The sequence below is a fragment of the Mesoplodon mirus genome (genome assembly GCF_964341445.2).
Source record: "Mesoplodon mirus genome assembly, chromosome: 1".
Lineage (NCBI taxonomy): Eukaryota > Metazoa > Chordata > Mammalia > Artiodactyla > Ziphiidae > Mesoplodon > Mesoplodon mirus.
The window spans coordinates 56,161,619-56,176,335 of record NC_138976.1 but is presented as its reverse complement, the minus strand read 5'-3'; positions in this window follow the sequence as shown (position 1 = coordinate 56,176,335).

Below are 14,717 nucleotides of genomic sequence, written 5' to 3'. Positions count from 1 at the left end.
ACTTAGTTTTCTATTGATCTCATGTAAGAGATACCCATGTAGTCATATTTACAATTTCTCACATGCTTCTATTTGAATATTCTGACTGCAATTTCTGGATGTGTTTGCTTTAAATTCTGAAATAAACTGTATCCCCCCCCCCAAAAAAAGACAGTGGTTGAAAACATCAGAATAGATAAGATTACTCAGTAAAGTTTATAGAGAAGATATCAATGAGAAAAGAAAAGTTCTAAGGGTATATTCCTGATTTATGTAAACATTTAAAGGAAAAGAGTAATGAGGGAATCTCAAACAAGAGGCAAAGGTAGCAATCAGAAGTTAATAAAAATGGTAATACAGGGCTTCCCTGGTGGCGCAGTGGTTGAGAGTCTGCCTGCCAATGCAGGGGACACGGGTTCGTGCCCCGGTCCAGGAGGATCCCACATGCTGTGGAGCGGCTGGGCCCGTGAGCCATGGCTGCTGAGCCTGCGCGTCCAGAGCCTGTGCTCCGCAATGGGAGAGGCCACGACAGTGAGAGGCCCGCGTACCACAAAAAAAAAAAAAAAAAAAAAAAGGTAATACATAAGTCAAATGTTGGAAATGTTAGGAAGGGTTCTGTGAGATGTTGAAGACTGAAAAGTTACCAAGAATTTATTAAATAGAGAAGGGTGATTACATTAGTAAGAATAGTTCTGATTGTGTGGTGAGGATGGAAGCCATGATGGAGTGAATTGAAGGGTGAGAAGATGGGAGAACCAAGAAACCATGCACACTAATTACACTTATATAAAAGTTTGGGTTGAAGATTAAGAGAGAGATAGGAGGGAATCTAAAGCAGCATTGGCACTCAGGAAGGATTTTCTCTTCATTCTCACTTCTTTCCTTCCTTCCTCCCTATGTAATCCTCTCTCTCTCTTTCCCTTCTTTCCTCTCCCCCCCCTTCTCCTTGAAGGTTGCTTCCATGTCCTGGACATTGTAAATAGAGCTGCAATGAACATTTTGGTACATGACTCTTTTTGAATTATGGTTTTTTCAGGGTATATGCCCAATAGTAGGATTGCTGGGTCGTATGGTAGTTCTATTTGTAGTTTTAAAGGAACCTCCATCCTGTTCTCCATAGTGACTATGTCAGTTTACATTCCCACCAACAGTGCAAGAGGGTTCCCTTTTCTCCACACCCTCTCCAGCATTTATTGTTTGTAGATTTTTTGATGATGGCCATTCTGACCAGTGTGAGATGATATCTCATTGTAGTTTTGATTTGCATTTCTCTAATGATTAATGATGCTGAGCATTCTTTCATGTGTTTGTTGGCAATCTGTATATCTTCTTTGCAGAAATGTCTATTTAGGTCTTCTGCTCATTTTTTTTTTTTTTAATATTGAGCTGCATGAGCTGCTTGTAAATTTTGGAGATTAATCCTTAGTCATTTGCTTCATTTGCAAATATTTTCTCCCATTCTGATGGTTGTCTTTTTGTCTTGTTTATGGTTTCCTTTGCTGTGCAAAAGCTTTGAAGTTTCATTAGGTCCCATTTGTTTATTTTTGTTTTTATTTCCACTTCTCTATGAGGTGGGTCAAAAAGGATCTGTCGTGATTTATGTCATAGAGTGTCCTTCCTATGTTTTTCTCTAAGAGTTTGATAGTGTCTGGCCGTACATTTGGGTCTTTAATCCATTTTGAGTTTATTTTTGTGTATGGTGTTAGGGAGTGTTCTAACTTCATTCTTTTACATGTAGCTGTCAAGTTTTCCCAGCACCACTTATTAAAGAGGCTGTCTTTCCTCCACTGTATATTCTTTCCTCCTTTATCAAATATAAGGTGACCATATGTGTGTAGGTTTATCTCTGGGCTTTCTATCCTTTTCAATTGATCTACATTTCTGTTTTTGTGCCAGTACAATACTGTCTTGATTACTGTAGCTTTGTAGTATACTCTGAAGTCAGGGAGCCTGATTCCTCCAGCTCCATTTTTCTTTCTCAAGATTGCTTTGGCTATTCAGGGTCTTTCGTGTTTCCATATAAATTGTGAATTTTTTTCTTTTAGTTCTGTGAAAAATGCCAGTGGTAGTTTGATAGGGATTGAATTGAATCTGTAGATTGCTTTGGGTAGTATAGTCATTTTCACAATGTTGATTCTTCCAATCCGAGAACATGCTATATCTCTCCATCTATTTGTATCATCTTTACTTTCTTTCATCAGTATCTTATAGTTTTCTGCATACAGGGCTTTTCTCTCCTTAGGTAGGTTTATTCCTAGGTATTTTATTCTTTTTGTTGCAATGGAAATGGGAGTGTTTTCTTAATTTCACTTTCAGATTTTTCATTGTTAATGTGTAGGAATGCAAGAGATTTCTGTGCATTAATTCTGTATCCTGCTACCCTACCAAATTCATTGATTAGCTCTAGTAGTGTTCTGGTAGCATCTTTAGGATTCTCTATGTACACTATCATGTCATTTGCAAACAGTGACAGCTTTACTTCTTCTTTTCCGATTTGTATTCCTTTTATTTATTTATTTTCTCCGATTGCTGTGGCTAAAACTTCCAAAACTATGTTGAATAACAGTGGTAAAAGTGGGCAACCTTGTCTTGTTCCTGATGTTACTGGTAATGGTTTCAGTTTCTCACCATTGAGGCCGATGCTTGATGTGGGTTTGTCATATATGGCCTTTATTATGTTGAGGAAATTTCCCTCTATGCCTAATTTCTGCAGGGTTTTTATCATAAATGGTGTTGAATTTTGTTGAAAGTTTTGTGTGAACCTATTGAGATGATCATATGGTTTTTCTCCTTCAATTTGTTAATATGGTGTATCACATTGATTGATTTGCATATATTGAAGAATCCTCACATTCCTGGGATAAACCCCACTTGATCATGGTGTATGATCCTTTTAATGTGCTGTTGGATTCTGTTTGCTAGTATTTTGTTGAGGATTTTTGCATCTATGTTCATCAGTGATATTGGCCTGTGGTTTTCTTTCTTTGTGACATCTTTGTCTGGTTTTGGTATCAAGATGATGGTGGTCTTGTAGAATGAGTTTGGGAGTGTTCCTCCCTCTGCTATATTTTGGAAGAGTTTGAGAAGGATAGGTGTTAGCTCTTCTCTAAATGTTTGATAGACTTCGCCTGTGAAGCCATCTGGTCCTGGGCTTTTGTTTGTTGGAAGATTTTTAATCACAGTTTCAATTTCAGTGCTTGTGATTGGTCTGTTTATATTTTCTATTTCTTCCTTGTTCAGTCTCAGAAGGTTGTGCGTTTCTTAGTATTTATCCATTTCTTCAAGGTTGTCCATTTTATTTATTTATTTATTTTTTTATTAGTTTCTGCTTTATAACAAAGTGAATCAGTCATACATATACATCTGTTCCCACATCCCTTCCCTCATGCATCTCCCTCCCTCCCACCCTCTCCATCCCACCCCTCCAGGTGGTCACAAAGCACCGAGCTGATCTCCCTCTGCTCTGCGGCTGCTTCCCACTATCTATCTACCTTACGTTTGGTAGTGTATATATGTCCATGCCTCTCTTTCGCTTTGTCACAGCTTACCCTTCCCCCTCCCCATATCCTCAAGTCCATTCTCAAGTAGGTCTGTATCTTTATTCCCGTTTTACCCCTAGGTTCTTCATGACATTTTTTTTCTTAAATTCCATATATATGTGTTAGCATACGGTATTTGTCTTTCTCTTTCTGACTTACTTCACTCTGTATGACAGACTCTAGTTCTATCCACCTCATTACAAATAGCTCAGTTTCGTTTCTTTTTATGGCTGAGTAATATTCCATTGTATATATGTGCCACATCTTCTTTATCCATTCATCCGATGATGGACACTTAGGTTGTTTCCAGCTCCGGGCTATTGTGAATAGAGCTGCAATGAACATTTTGGTACATGTCTCTTTTTGAATTGTGGTTTTCTCAGGGTATATGCCTAGTAGTGGGATTGCTGGGTCATATGGTAGTTCTATTTGTAGTTTTTTAAGGAACCTCCATACTGTTCTCCATAGTGGCTGTACCAATTCACATTCCCACCAGCAGTGCAAGAGTGTTCCCTTTTCTCCACACCCTCTCCAGCATTTATTGTTTCTAGATTTCTTGATGATGGCCATTCTGACTGGTGTGAGATGATATCTCATTGTAGTTTTGATTTGCATTTCTCTAATGATTAATGATGTTGAGCATTGTTTCATGTGTTTGTTGGCAGTCTGTATATCTTCTTTGGAGAAATGCCTATTTAAGTCTTCTGCCCATTTTTGGATTGGGTTGTTTGTTTTTTTGCTATTGAGCTGCATGAGCTGTTTATAAATTTTGGAGATTAATCCTTTGTCCGTTGCTTCATTTGCAAATATTTTCTCCCATTCTGAGGGTTGTCTTTTGGTCTTGTTTATGGTTTCCTTTGCTGTGCAAAAGCTTTTAAGTTTCATTAGGTCCCATTTGTTTATCTTTGTTTTTATTTCCATTTCTCTAGGAGGTGGGTCCAAAAGGATCTTGCTGTGATTTATGTCACAGAGTGTTCTGCCTATGTTTTCCTCTAAGAGTTTGATAGTTTCTGGCCTTACATTTAAGTCTTTAATCCATTTTGAGCTTATTTTTGTGTATGGTCTTAGGGAATGATCTAATCTCAAACTTTTACATGTCCCTGTCCAGTTTTCCCAGCACCACTTATTGAAGAGGCTGTCCTTTCTCCACTGTACATTCCTGCCTCCTTTATCAAAGATAAGTTGGCCATATGTGCATGGGTTTATCTCTGGGCTTTCTATCCTGATCCACTGATCTATCTTTCTGTTTTTATGCCAGTACGACACTGTCTTAATTACTGTAGCTTTGTAGTATAGTCTGAAGTCAGGGAGCCTGATTCCTCCAGCTCTGTTTTTCGTTCTCAAGATTGCTTTGGCTATTCACGGTCTTTTGTTTTTCCAAACAAATTTTGAAATTTTTTGTTCTAGTTCTGTGAAAAATGCCAGTGGTAGTTTGATAGGGATTGCATTGAATCTGTAGATTGCTTTGGGTAGTAGAGTCATTTTCACAATATTGATTCTTCCAATCCAGGAGCATGGTAAATCTTTCCATCTATTTGTATCATCTTTAATTTCTTTCATAAGTGTCTTATAATTTTCTGCATACAGGTCTTTTGTCTCCTTAGGTAGGTTTATTCCTAGATATTTTATTCTTTTTGTTGCAATGGTAAATGGGAGTGTTTTCTTGATTTCATTTTCAGATTTTTCATCATTAGTGTACAGGAATGCCAGAGATTTCTGTACATTAATTTTGTATCCTGCTACTTTACCAAATTCATTGATTAGCTCTAGTAGTTTTCCGGTAGCATCTTTAGGATTCTCTATGTATAGTATCATGTCATCTGCAAACAGTGACAGCTTTACTTCTTCTTTTCCGATTTGGATTCCTTTATTTCCTTTTCTTCTCTGATTGCTGTGGCTAAAACTTCCAAAACTAAGTTGAATAAGAGTGGTGAGAGTGGGCAGCCTTGTCTTGTTCCTGATCTTAGTGGAAATGGTTTCAGTTTTTCACCATTGAGGACAATGTTGGCTGTGGGTTTGTCATATATGGCCTTTATTATGTTGAGGAAAGTTCCCTCTATGCCTACTTTCTGCAGGGTTTTTATCATAAATGGGTGTTGAATTTTGTCGAAAGCTTTCTCTGCATCTATTGAGATGATCATATGGTTTTTCTCCTTCAACTTGTTAATATGGTGTATCACATTGATTGATTTGCGTATATTGAAGAATCCTTGCATTCCTGGAATAAACCCCACTTGATCATGGTGTATGATCCCTTTAATGTGCTGTTGGATTCTGTTTGCTAGTATTTTGTTGAGGATTTTTGCATCTATGTTCATCAGTGATATTGGCCTGTAGTTTTCTTTCTTTGTGACATCCTTGCCTAGTTTTGGTATCAAGGTGATGGTGGCCTCGTAGAATGAGTTTGGGAGTAAGGTTGTCCATTTTAATGGCATAGAGTTGCTTGTAGTAATCTTTCATGATCCTTTGTATTTCTGCAGTGTCAGTTGTTACTTCTCCTTTTTCATTTCTAAATCTGTTATTTGAGTCTTCTCCCTTTTTTTCCTGATGAGTCTGGCTAATGGTTTATCAATTTTGTTTATCTTCTCAAAGAACCAGCTTTTAGTTTTATTGATCTTTGCTATTGTTTCCTTCATTTCTTTTCCATTTATTTCTGATCTGATCTTTATGATTTCTTTCCTTCTTCTAACTTTGGGGTTTTTTTGTTCTTCTTTCTCTAATTGCTTTAGGTGTAAGGTTAGGTTGTTTATTTGAGATGTTTCTTGTTTGTTAAGGTATGATTGTATTGTCATTAACTTCCCTCTTAGAGCTGCTTTTGCTGCATCCCTTAGGTTTTGGGTCGTTGCGTTTTCATTGTCATTTGTTTCTAGGTATTTTTTTATTTATTCTTTGATTTCTTCAGTGATCTCTTGGTTATTTAGTAGTGTATTTTAAGCCTCCATGTGTTTGTATTTTTTACTGATTGTTTCCTGTAATTGATATCTAGTCTCATAGCATTGTGGTTGGAAAAGGTACTTGATACAGTTTCAGTTTTCTTAAATTTACCAAGGCTTGATTTGTGACCCAAGATATGATCTATTCTGGAGAATATTCCATGAGCACTTGAGAAGAATGTGGATTCTGTTGTTTTTGGATGGAATGTCCTATAAATATCAATTAAGTCCAACTTGTTTAATGTATTATTTAAAGCTTGTGTTTCCTTATTTATTTTCATTTTCGATGATCTGTCCATTGGTGAAAGTGGGGTGTTAAAGTCCCCTACTATGATTATGTTGCTGTCGATTTCCCCTTTTATGGCTGTTAGTATTTGCCTTATGTACTGAGGTGCTCCTATGTTGGGTGCATTAATATTTACAATTGTTATACCTTCTTCTTGGATCAATCCCTTGATCATTATGTAGTGTCCTTCTCTGTCTCTTGTATAGTCTTTATTTTAGAGTCTATTTTGTCTGATATTAGAATTGCTACTCCAGCTTTCTTTGGATTTCCATTTGCATGGAATTTCTTTTTCCATCCCCTCACTTTCAGTCTGTATGTGTCCCTAGGTCTGAAGTGGGTTGCTTGTAGACAGCATATATATGAGTCTTGTTTTGTATCCATTCAACTACTTTATGTCTTTTGGTTGGTGCATTTAATCCATTTACATTTAAGGTAATTATCGATATGTATGTTCCTATTACCATTTTCTTAATTGTTTTGGGTTTTATTTTGTAGGTGTTTTCCTTCTCTTGTGTTTCCTGCCTAGAGAAGTTTCTTTAGCATTTGTTGTAAAGCTGGTTTGGTGGTGTTGAATTCTCTTAGCTTTTGCTTGTCTATAAAGGTTTTAATTTCTCTGTCAAATCTGAATGAGATCCTTGCTGGGTAGAGTAATCTTGGTTGCAGGTTTTTCTCCTTCATCACTTTAAATATGTCGTGCCACACCCTTCTGGCTTGCAGAGTTTCTGCTGAGAGATCAAGTGTTAACCTTATGGGGATTCCCTTGTGTGTTATTTGTTGATTTTCCCTTGCTGCTTTTAATATTTTTTCTTTGTATTTAATTTTTGATAGTTTGATTAATATGTGTCTTGGAGTGTTTCTCCTTGGATTTATTCTGTATGGGACTCTCTGTGCTTCCTGGACTTGCTTAACAATTTGCTTTCCCATACTAGGGAAGTTTTCAACTATAATCTCTTCAAATATTTTCTCAGTCCCTTTCTTTTTCTCTTCTTCTTCTGGAACCCCTATAATTCGAATGTTGGTGCGTGTAATGTAGTCCCAGAGTTCTCTGAGACTGTCCTCAATTCTTTTCATTCTTTTTTCTTTATTCTGCTCTGCAGCAGTTATTTCCACTATTTTATCTTCCAGGTCACTTGTCCGTTCTTCTGCCTCAGTTATTCTTCTATTGATCCCTTCTAGAGAATTTTTAAGTTCATTTATTGTGTTGTTCATCACAGTTTGTTTGCTCTTTAGTTCTTCTAGGTCCTTAAACATTTCTTGTAATTTCTCCATTCTATTTCCAAGATTCTGGATCATCTTTACTATCATTATTCTGAATTCTTTTTCATGTAGACTGCCTAGTTCCTCTTCATTTGTTAGGTCTGGTGGGTTTTTGCCTTGATCCTTCAGCTGCTGTGAGTTTCTGTGTCTTCTCATTTTGCTTAACTCACTGTGTTTGGGGTCTCCTTTTCGCAGGCTGCAGGTTCGTAGTTCCCATTGTTTTTGGTGTCTGTCCCCAGTGGCTAAGTTTGGTTCAGTGGGTTTGTAGGCTTGCTGGTGGATGGGACTAGTGCCTTTGTTCTGTTGGATGAGGCTGGATGTTGTCTTTCTGGTGGGCAGGTCCACCTGGTGGTGTGTTTTGGGTTGTCTGTGGTCTTATTATGATTTTAGGCAGCCTCTCTGCCAGTGGATGGGGTTGTGTTCCTGTCTTGCTAGTTGTTTGGCATAGGGTGTCCAACACTGTAGCTTGCTGGTCGTTGAGTGGAGCTGGGTCTTGGCATTGAGATGTAGATCTCTGGGAGATTTTTGCCATTTGATATTACTTGGAGCTGGGAGCTCTCTTGTGGACCAGTGTCCTGAACTTCACTCTCCCACCTCAGAGGCACAGCCCTGATGTCTGGCTGGAGCACCAAGAGCCTGTCATCTACATAGCTCAGAATAAAAGGGAAAGCAAAAGAGAAAGAAAGAAAGAAGAAGATAAAATAAAATAAAATAAAGTTATTAAAATAAAAAATAAAAAATAGTTATTAAAAATATTGTTTTAAGTAATAAAAAAGAAAGAAAGAAAGAAAGAAAAGAGCAACCAAACCAAAAAACAAATCCACCAATGATAACAAGTGCTAAAAACTATACTAAAAAACCAAAACAAAACAAAACAAAAATGGACAGACAGAACCCTAGGACAAATGGTAAAAGCAAATCTCTACAGACAAAATCACACACTGGAGCATACACATACCACTCACAAAAAGAGAAAAAGGGAAAAAATATATATATCGTTGCTCCCAAAGTCCACCTCCTCAATTTGGGATGATTCGTTGTCTATTCAGGTATTCCACAGATGCAGGGTACATCAACTTCACTGTGGAGATTTAATTCACTGCTCCTGAGGCTGCTGGGAGAGATTTCCCTTTCTCTTCTTTGTTTGCAGAGCTCCTGGGGTTCAGCTTTGGATTTGTCCCTGCCTCTGCATGTAGGTAGACTGAGGGTGGCTGTTCCTGCTCAGACAGGATGGGATTAAAGGAGCAGCTGATTCGGGGGCTCTGGCTCTTTCAGTCCGGGGGGAGGAAGGGGTACGGAATGCTCGGTGAGCCTGCAGTGGCAGAGGCCGGCGTGACATTGCACCAGCCTGAGGCAAGCCATGCGCGCTCCTGGGGAAGTTGTCCCTGGATCACGGGACCCTGGCAGTGGTGGGCTGCACAGCCTCCTGGGAGGGGAGGTGTGGATAGTGACCTGTGCTTGCACACAGGCTTCTTGGTGGCTGCAGCAGCAGCCTTAGCGTCTCATGTCTGTCTCTGGGGTCCATGCTGATAGCCGCGGCTCGCACCCGTCTCTGGAACTTGTTTAAGTTGCACTCTGAATCCCCTCCCCTCGCACACCAGGAAACAAAGAGGCAAGAAAAAGTCTCTTGTCTCTTCGGCAGCTCCTGACTTTTTCCTGGACTCCATCCCGGCTAACTCTGGCGCACTACCCCCTTCAGACAGTGTTCACACAGCCAACCCCAGTCCTCTCCCTGGGATCCAACCGAAGCCCGAGCCTCAGCTCCCAGCCCCTGCCCACCTCGGCAGATGAGCAGAAGAGCCTCTCTGGCTGGTGAGTGCCGGTCAGCACCGATCCTCTGTGCGGGAATCTCTCTGCTTTGCCCTCCACACCCTGGTGGCTGCGCTCTCCTCCACAGCTCCGAAGCTTTCCCCCTCCGCCACCCACAGTCTCCACCCGCGAAGGGGCTTCCTAGTGTGTGGAAACGTTTCCTCCTTCACAGCTCCCTCCCACTGGTGCAGGTCCCATCTCTATTCTTTTGTCTCTGTTTATTCTTTTCTCTTTTACCCTACCCAGGTACGTGGGGAGTTTCTTGCCTTTTCGGAGGTCTGAGGTCTTCTGCCAGCGTTCAGTAGGTGTTCTGTAGGTGTTGTTCCACATGTAGATATATTTCTCGTGTATTTGTGGGGAGGAAGGTGATCTCGACGTCTTACTCTTCCGCCATCTTGAAGCTCCTCTATAGGAGTTTTGACAGGCTTAAAATCCTCACTCTTGTTTAAACTAAGGTGGTAGTTCTTACCTTTTTTGTGTGTCTTAGATCATCCTGAGGGCCTAATGACAGAAACAGATCATCTCCCCAGAAAAATGCTCATATTTACAAATATTTTACAGGTTATTTTGAAGCATTCTTGGCACACTTCCTCCCCCAAAGTCCATAGATTTTAGGTAATGAACTGCTGGTTTAGGTGTTCAGAGACAGTCGTTGAAAGGACAATTCAATTTTTAATCTTGAGTTTGAGCCCTGACATCACATAAAGCTATGTTACAGTTTGGTTTGAAAGGGGTCTGAATTTCAAGGCATAGTGTGATCAATACATTGGCTTTCACAGTGGGATATATCCATTCATACTTACTTTACCTAGTCATTCAGAGAAAACAAAGAGTCTTTCAATTCAAAATTAGTTCAAAAAACCTAATAATGAGAAAAAAAGACTCTCTAGGGAGTTGGATATAGGCATTAGAATGCAGTTCAAAAAGCATACAGCCATGGAATATATATCCATGAATGTCCTTCTAGGTCCTAGCTGGATAATGAATACCTGAACCCTCCACCTGAAGAGTAAAATGAAGGGTTTGGATTAGAGAAGTACTGTGTTTGTTCTCTGGCATCTATTTTCTGTTTCTAAGCACATGTTCTCTAATCAGGAATTGTTTCTACTTTTTGCCTCAAAATAGGTCTGGACAGTTAATGTCTTGATTTTATTTTTAAAATTCAGCACATTTCTTTTCTTCATCAGACACAGTCAGCACCATCTGAAGTTTGGTTCAGCAGAACTAAGGATGAGTACGTTCCTAAGAGGACTTATGTGTCTGGGAACTTTGTACTGTTTCAAATAAATACATATAGTTTTATAAGAAGACACCCCTAATGACAGCCAGTTTACCTCCCCACATTTGTAAGACATTTATAATTCATAAAAGACTTTCATATTAATGACCTATGTTGTGAATAAAGGGCAGGCATTACTATGTCAAACTCATGGGTGAGGAAATGGAGGCTTACAAATATTTGAGGCATACTATTAGTAAATGAGAGCTGAGATTGCACCCTGGGCTCCCTGGCCTTTATTTGGATGCTTAAGTTCTCAAATGTACTCAAAAATCCATTTTGTTCCTTTATACTTATGTTGGTAAATTGAATTTATTTAATAATATTTATCAGTGTGATTAAATATCACCTTGGGCCCATTTCTGGCTGTCTTTCCATCCTGTTAGCCCTTGCATGGATTGGGTGGATTTTAAGCCAGAACTAGTCTGAATTCTGCTTCTGAATCAGTTTGTCTCATGAAGAAAGTAGTTCTTTTGTTTTTTATTATCTCTATATGAATTACTGCTTCTGTTTGATGTCACTTTTTAGAAGAAAAATTCATCCATGAAAGGTCATTTCACATCAGTCTTACAAAAGAATAACCTTAATTCTGTATGAACTAGTTGTATAAAGGGTTGTAGTTATAATAAAAACCCATTGCCAAGAATGTCAGAGAGGAAGCCTCTTGCTCATACATCGTGTCATTTCTACATTCCTAGTACCTCACAGAGTGCATGGCACTGGGTGAATGTCTGTTTAATTGAATATTTCAAAATGTCTCCACATAGGTCTTGTAGAAGTAAAATTTGAATTTAAGAAGCCATTTCCTAAAGTTCCTAAATCTTACAGAAATCTTGGCCTTGTAAAGGAGAAAAGTCCTAAAAGTGTTAAAACTATAGAGCTCCAAAACGCACTTCATCCTAGTGTCACTCATGAAACAGGACTAGGAAAAAGTAAAAGCAATCTCATTGAACACATAAATGTGCTATGCACTCAACTTGACTTCTCAATGAACAGGAAAATCAAAGCCTCTCTTTCCCTATTTGTGCACCTTTGCTTCTGAATGTTGACTGATTGCCTTTAGGTAAATATGTGTTTGCTGCTATACATTAAAAAATAACTACAAAACCCCTGTAATGCTGACAGTGGGAAATGCATGTCTCTGTGGTCTGAGCAGCTCAAACAGTACCTTTCTTTCAATTTTATGTAGAGTAGAGCTGCATCCTTCTTCTGTCATTAAGCACTAATTGCCCAATTACAGTGCTTTGGGACACTGTTAAAATTGTGCCTGAGGCTTTTCAGCAAATTCAGCTTTAAAGCAAATGATCCCAGTCAGTAGTCAAAATTATTTACTAAACACTGTACAGAATTTCTTCTAAAAGATTATTTAAGGCCTATTACACTTGCTAGATCCTTATATTACAAAGCACTGGAGTACTTAGTGAAGCTGTTGCCTCTTCTCATGAAGACTTTTTTTTTTAGCACCAAATTTTAAAAGGAACATTATGTATTTGAGAAGAGCAGACTCATGCAGATATTCTTAATCTGAAAGCAGTTTCTTTTATTTTAAGCCATTTTGAAGAGGGATAATGAGTTGTTCTGTATCGGGGCATTATTTATAAATACAGAGTTAAAAGGTTTATCTTAAAATAGTACTTTCTTTGTGTTAAAATATATATAGTCATGCAAGCTATAAGGGATTTGAATGTGTCCTAAATCACTGCATTATTTGAACATATTCCTTTTTATTTATTTATTTATTTATTTATTTTAATTTTAATTTTTTGCTTTATAACAAATTTAATCAGTTATACATATACATATGTTTCCATATCCCCTCCCTTTTGCGTCTCCCTCCCACCCTCCCTGTCCCACCCCTCCAGGCGGTCACAAAGCACCGAGCTGATCTCCCTGTGCTATGCGGCTGCTTCCCACTGGCTATCTACCCTACGTTTGGTAGTGTATATATGTCCATGCCGCTCTTTCACTTTGTCACAGCTTACCCTCCCCCCTCCCCATATCCTCAAGTCCATTCTCTAGTAGGTCTGTGTCTTTATTCCTGTCTTACCCCTATGTTCTTCATGACATTTTTTTTTCTTAAATTCCATATATATGTGTTAGCATACAGTATTTGTCTTTCTCTTTCTGACTTACTTCACTTTGTATGACAGACTCTAGGTCTATCCACCTCATTACAAATAGCTCAATTTCATTTCTTTTTATGGCTGAGTAATATTCCATTGTATATATGTGCCACATCTTCTTTATCCATTCATCCGATGATGGACACTTAGGTTGTTTCCATCTCCGGGCTATTGTAAATAGGGTTGCTATGAACATTTTGGTACATGTCTCTTTTTGAATTATGGTTTTTTCAGGGTATATGCCTAGTAGTGGGATTGCTGGGTCATATGGTAGTTCTATTTGTAGTTTTTTAAGGAACCTCCATACCGTTCTCCATAGCGGCTGTACCAATTCACATTCCCACCAGCAGTGCAAGAGTGTTCCCTTTTCTCCACACCCTCTCCAGCATTTATTGTTTCTAGATTTTTTGATGATGGCCATTCTGACTGGTGTGAGATGATATCTCATTGTAGTTTTGATTTGCATTTCTCTAATGAGTAAAGATGTTGAGCATCCTTTCATGTGTTTGTTGGCAGTCTGTATATCTTCTGTGGAGAAATGTCTATTTAGGTCTTCTGCCCATTTTTGGATTGGGTTGTTTGTTTTTTTGCTATTGAGCTGCATGAGCTGCTTATAAATTTTGGAGATTAATCCTTTGTCAGTTGCTTCATTTGCAAATATTTTCTCCCATTCTGAGGGTTGTCTTTTGGTCTTGTTTATGGTTTCCTTTGCTGTGCAAAAGCTTTTAAGTTTCATTAGGTCCCATGTGTTTATTTTTGTCTTTATTTCCATTTCTCTAGGAGGTGGGTCAAAAAGGATCTTGCTGTGATTTATGTCATAGAATGTTCTGCCTATGTTTTCCTCTAAGAGTTTGATAGTGTCTGGCCTTACATTTAGGTCTTTAATCCATTTTGAGCTTATTTTTGTGTATGGTGTTAGGGAGTGATCTAATCTCATACTTTTACATGTCCCTATCCAGTTTTCCCAGCACCACTTATTGAAGAGACTGTCCTTTCTCCACTTTACATTCCTGCCTCCTTTATCAAAGATAAGGTGACCATATGTCCGTGGGTTTATCTCTGGGCTTTCTATCCTGTTCCATTGATCTATCTTTCTGTTTTTGTGCCAGTACCATACTGCCTTGATTACTATAGCTTTGTAGTATAGTCTGAAGTCAGGGAGCCTGATTCCTCCAGCTCCATTTTTCGTTCTCAAGATTGCTTTGGCTATTCGGGGTCTTTTGTGTTTCCATACAAATTGTGAAATTTTTTGCTCTAGTTCTGTGAAAAATGCCAGTGGTAGTTTGATAGGGACTGCATTGAATCTGTAGATAGCTTTGGGTAGTAGAGTCATTTTCACAATGTTGATTCTTCCAATCCAAGAACATGGTACATCTCTCCATCTATTTGTATCATCTGTAATTTCTTTCATCAGTGTCTTATAATTTTCTGCATACAGGTCTTTTGTCTCCTTAGGTAGGTTTATTCCTAGATATTTTATTCTTTTTGTTGCAATGGTAAATGGGAGTGTTT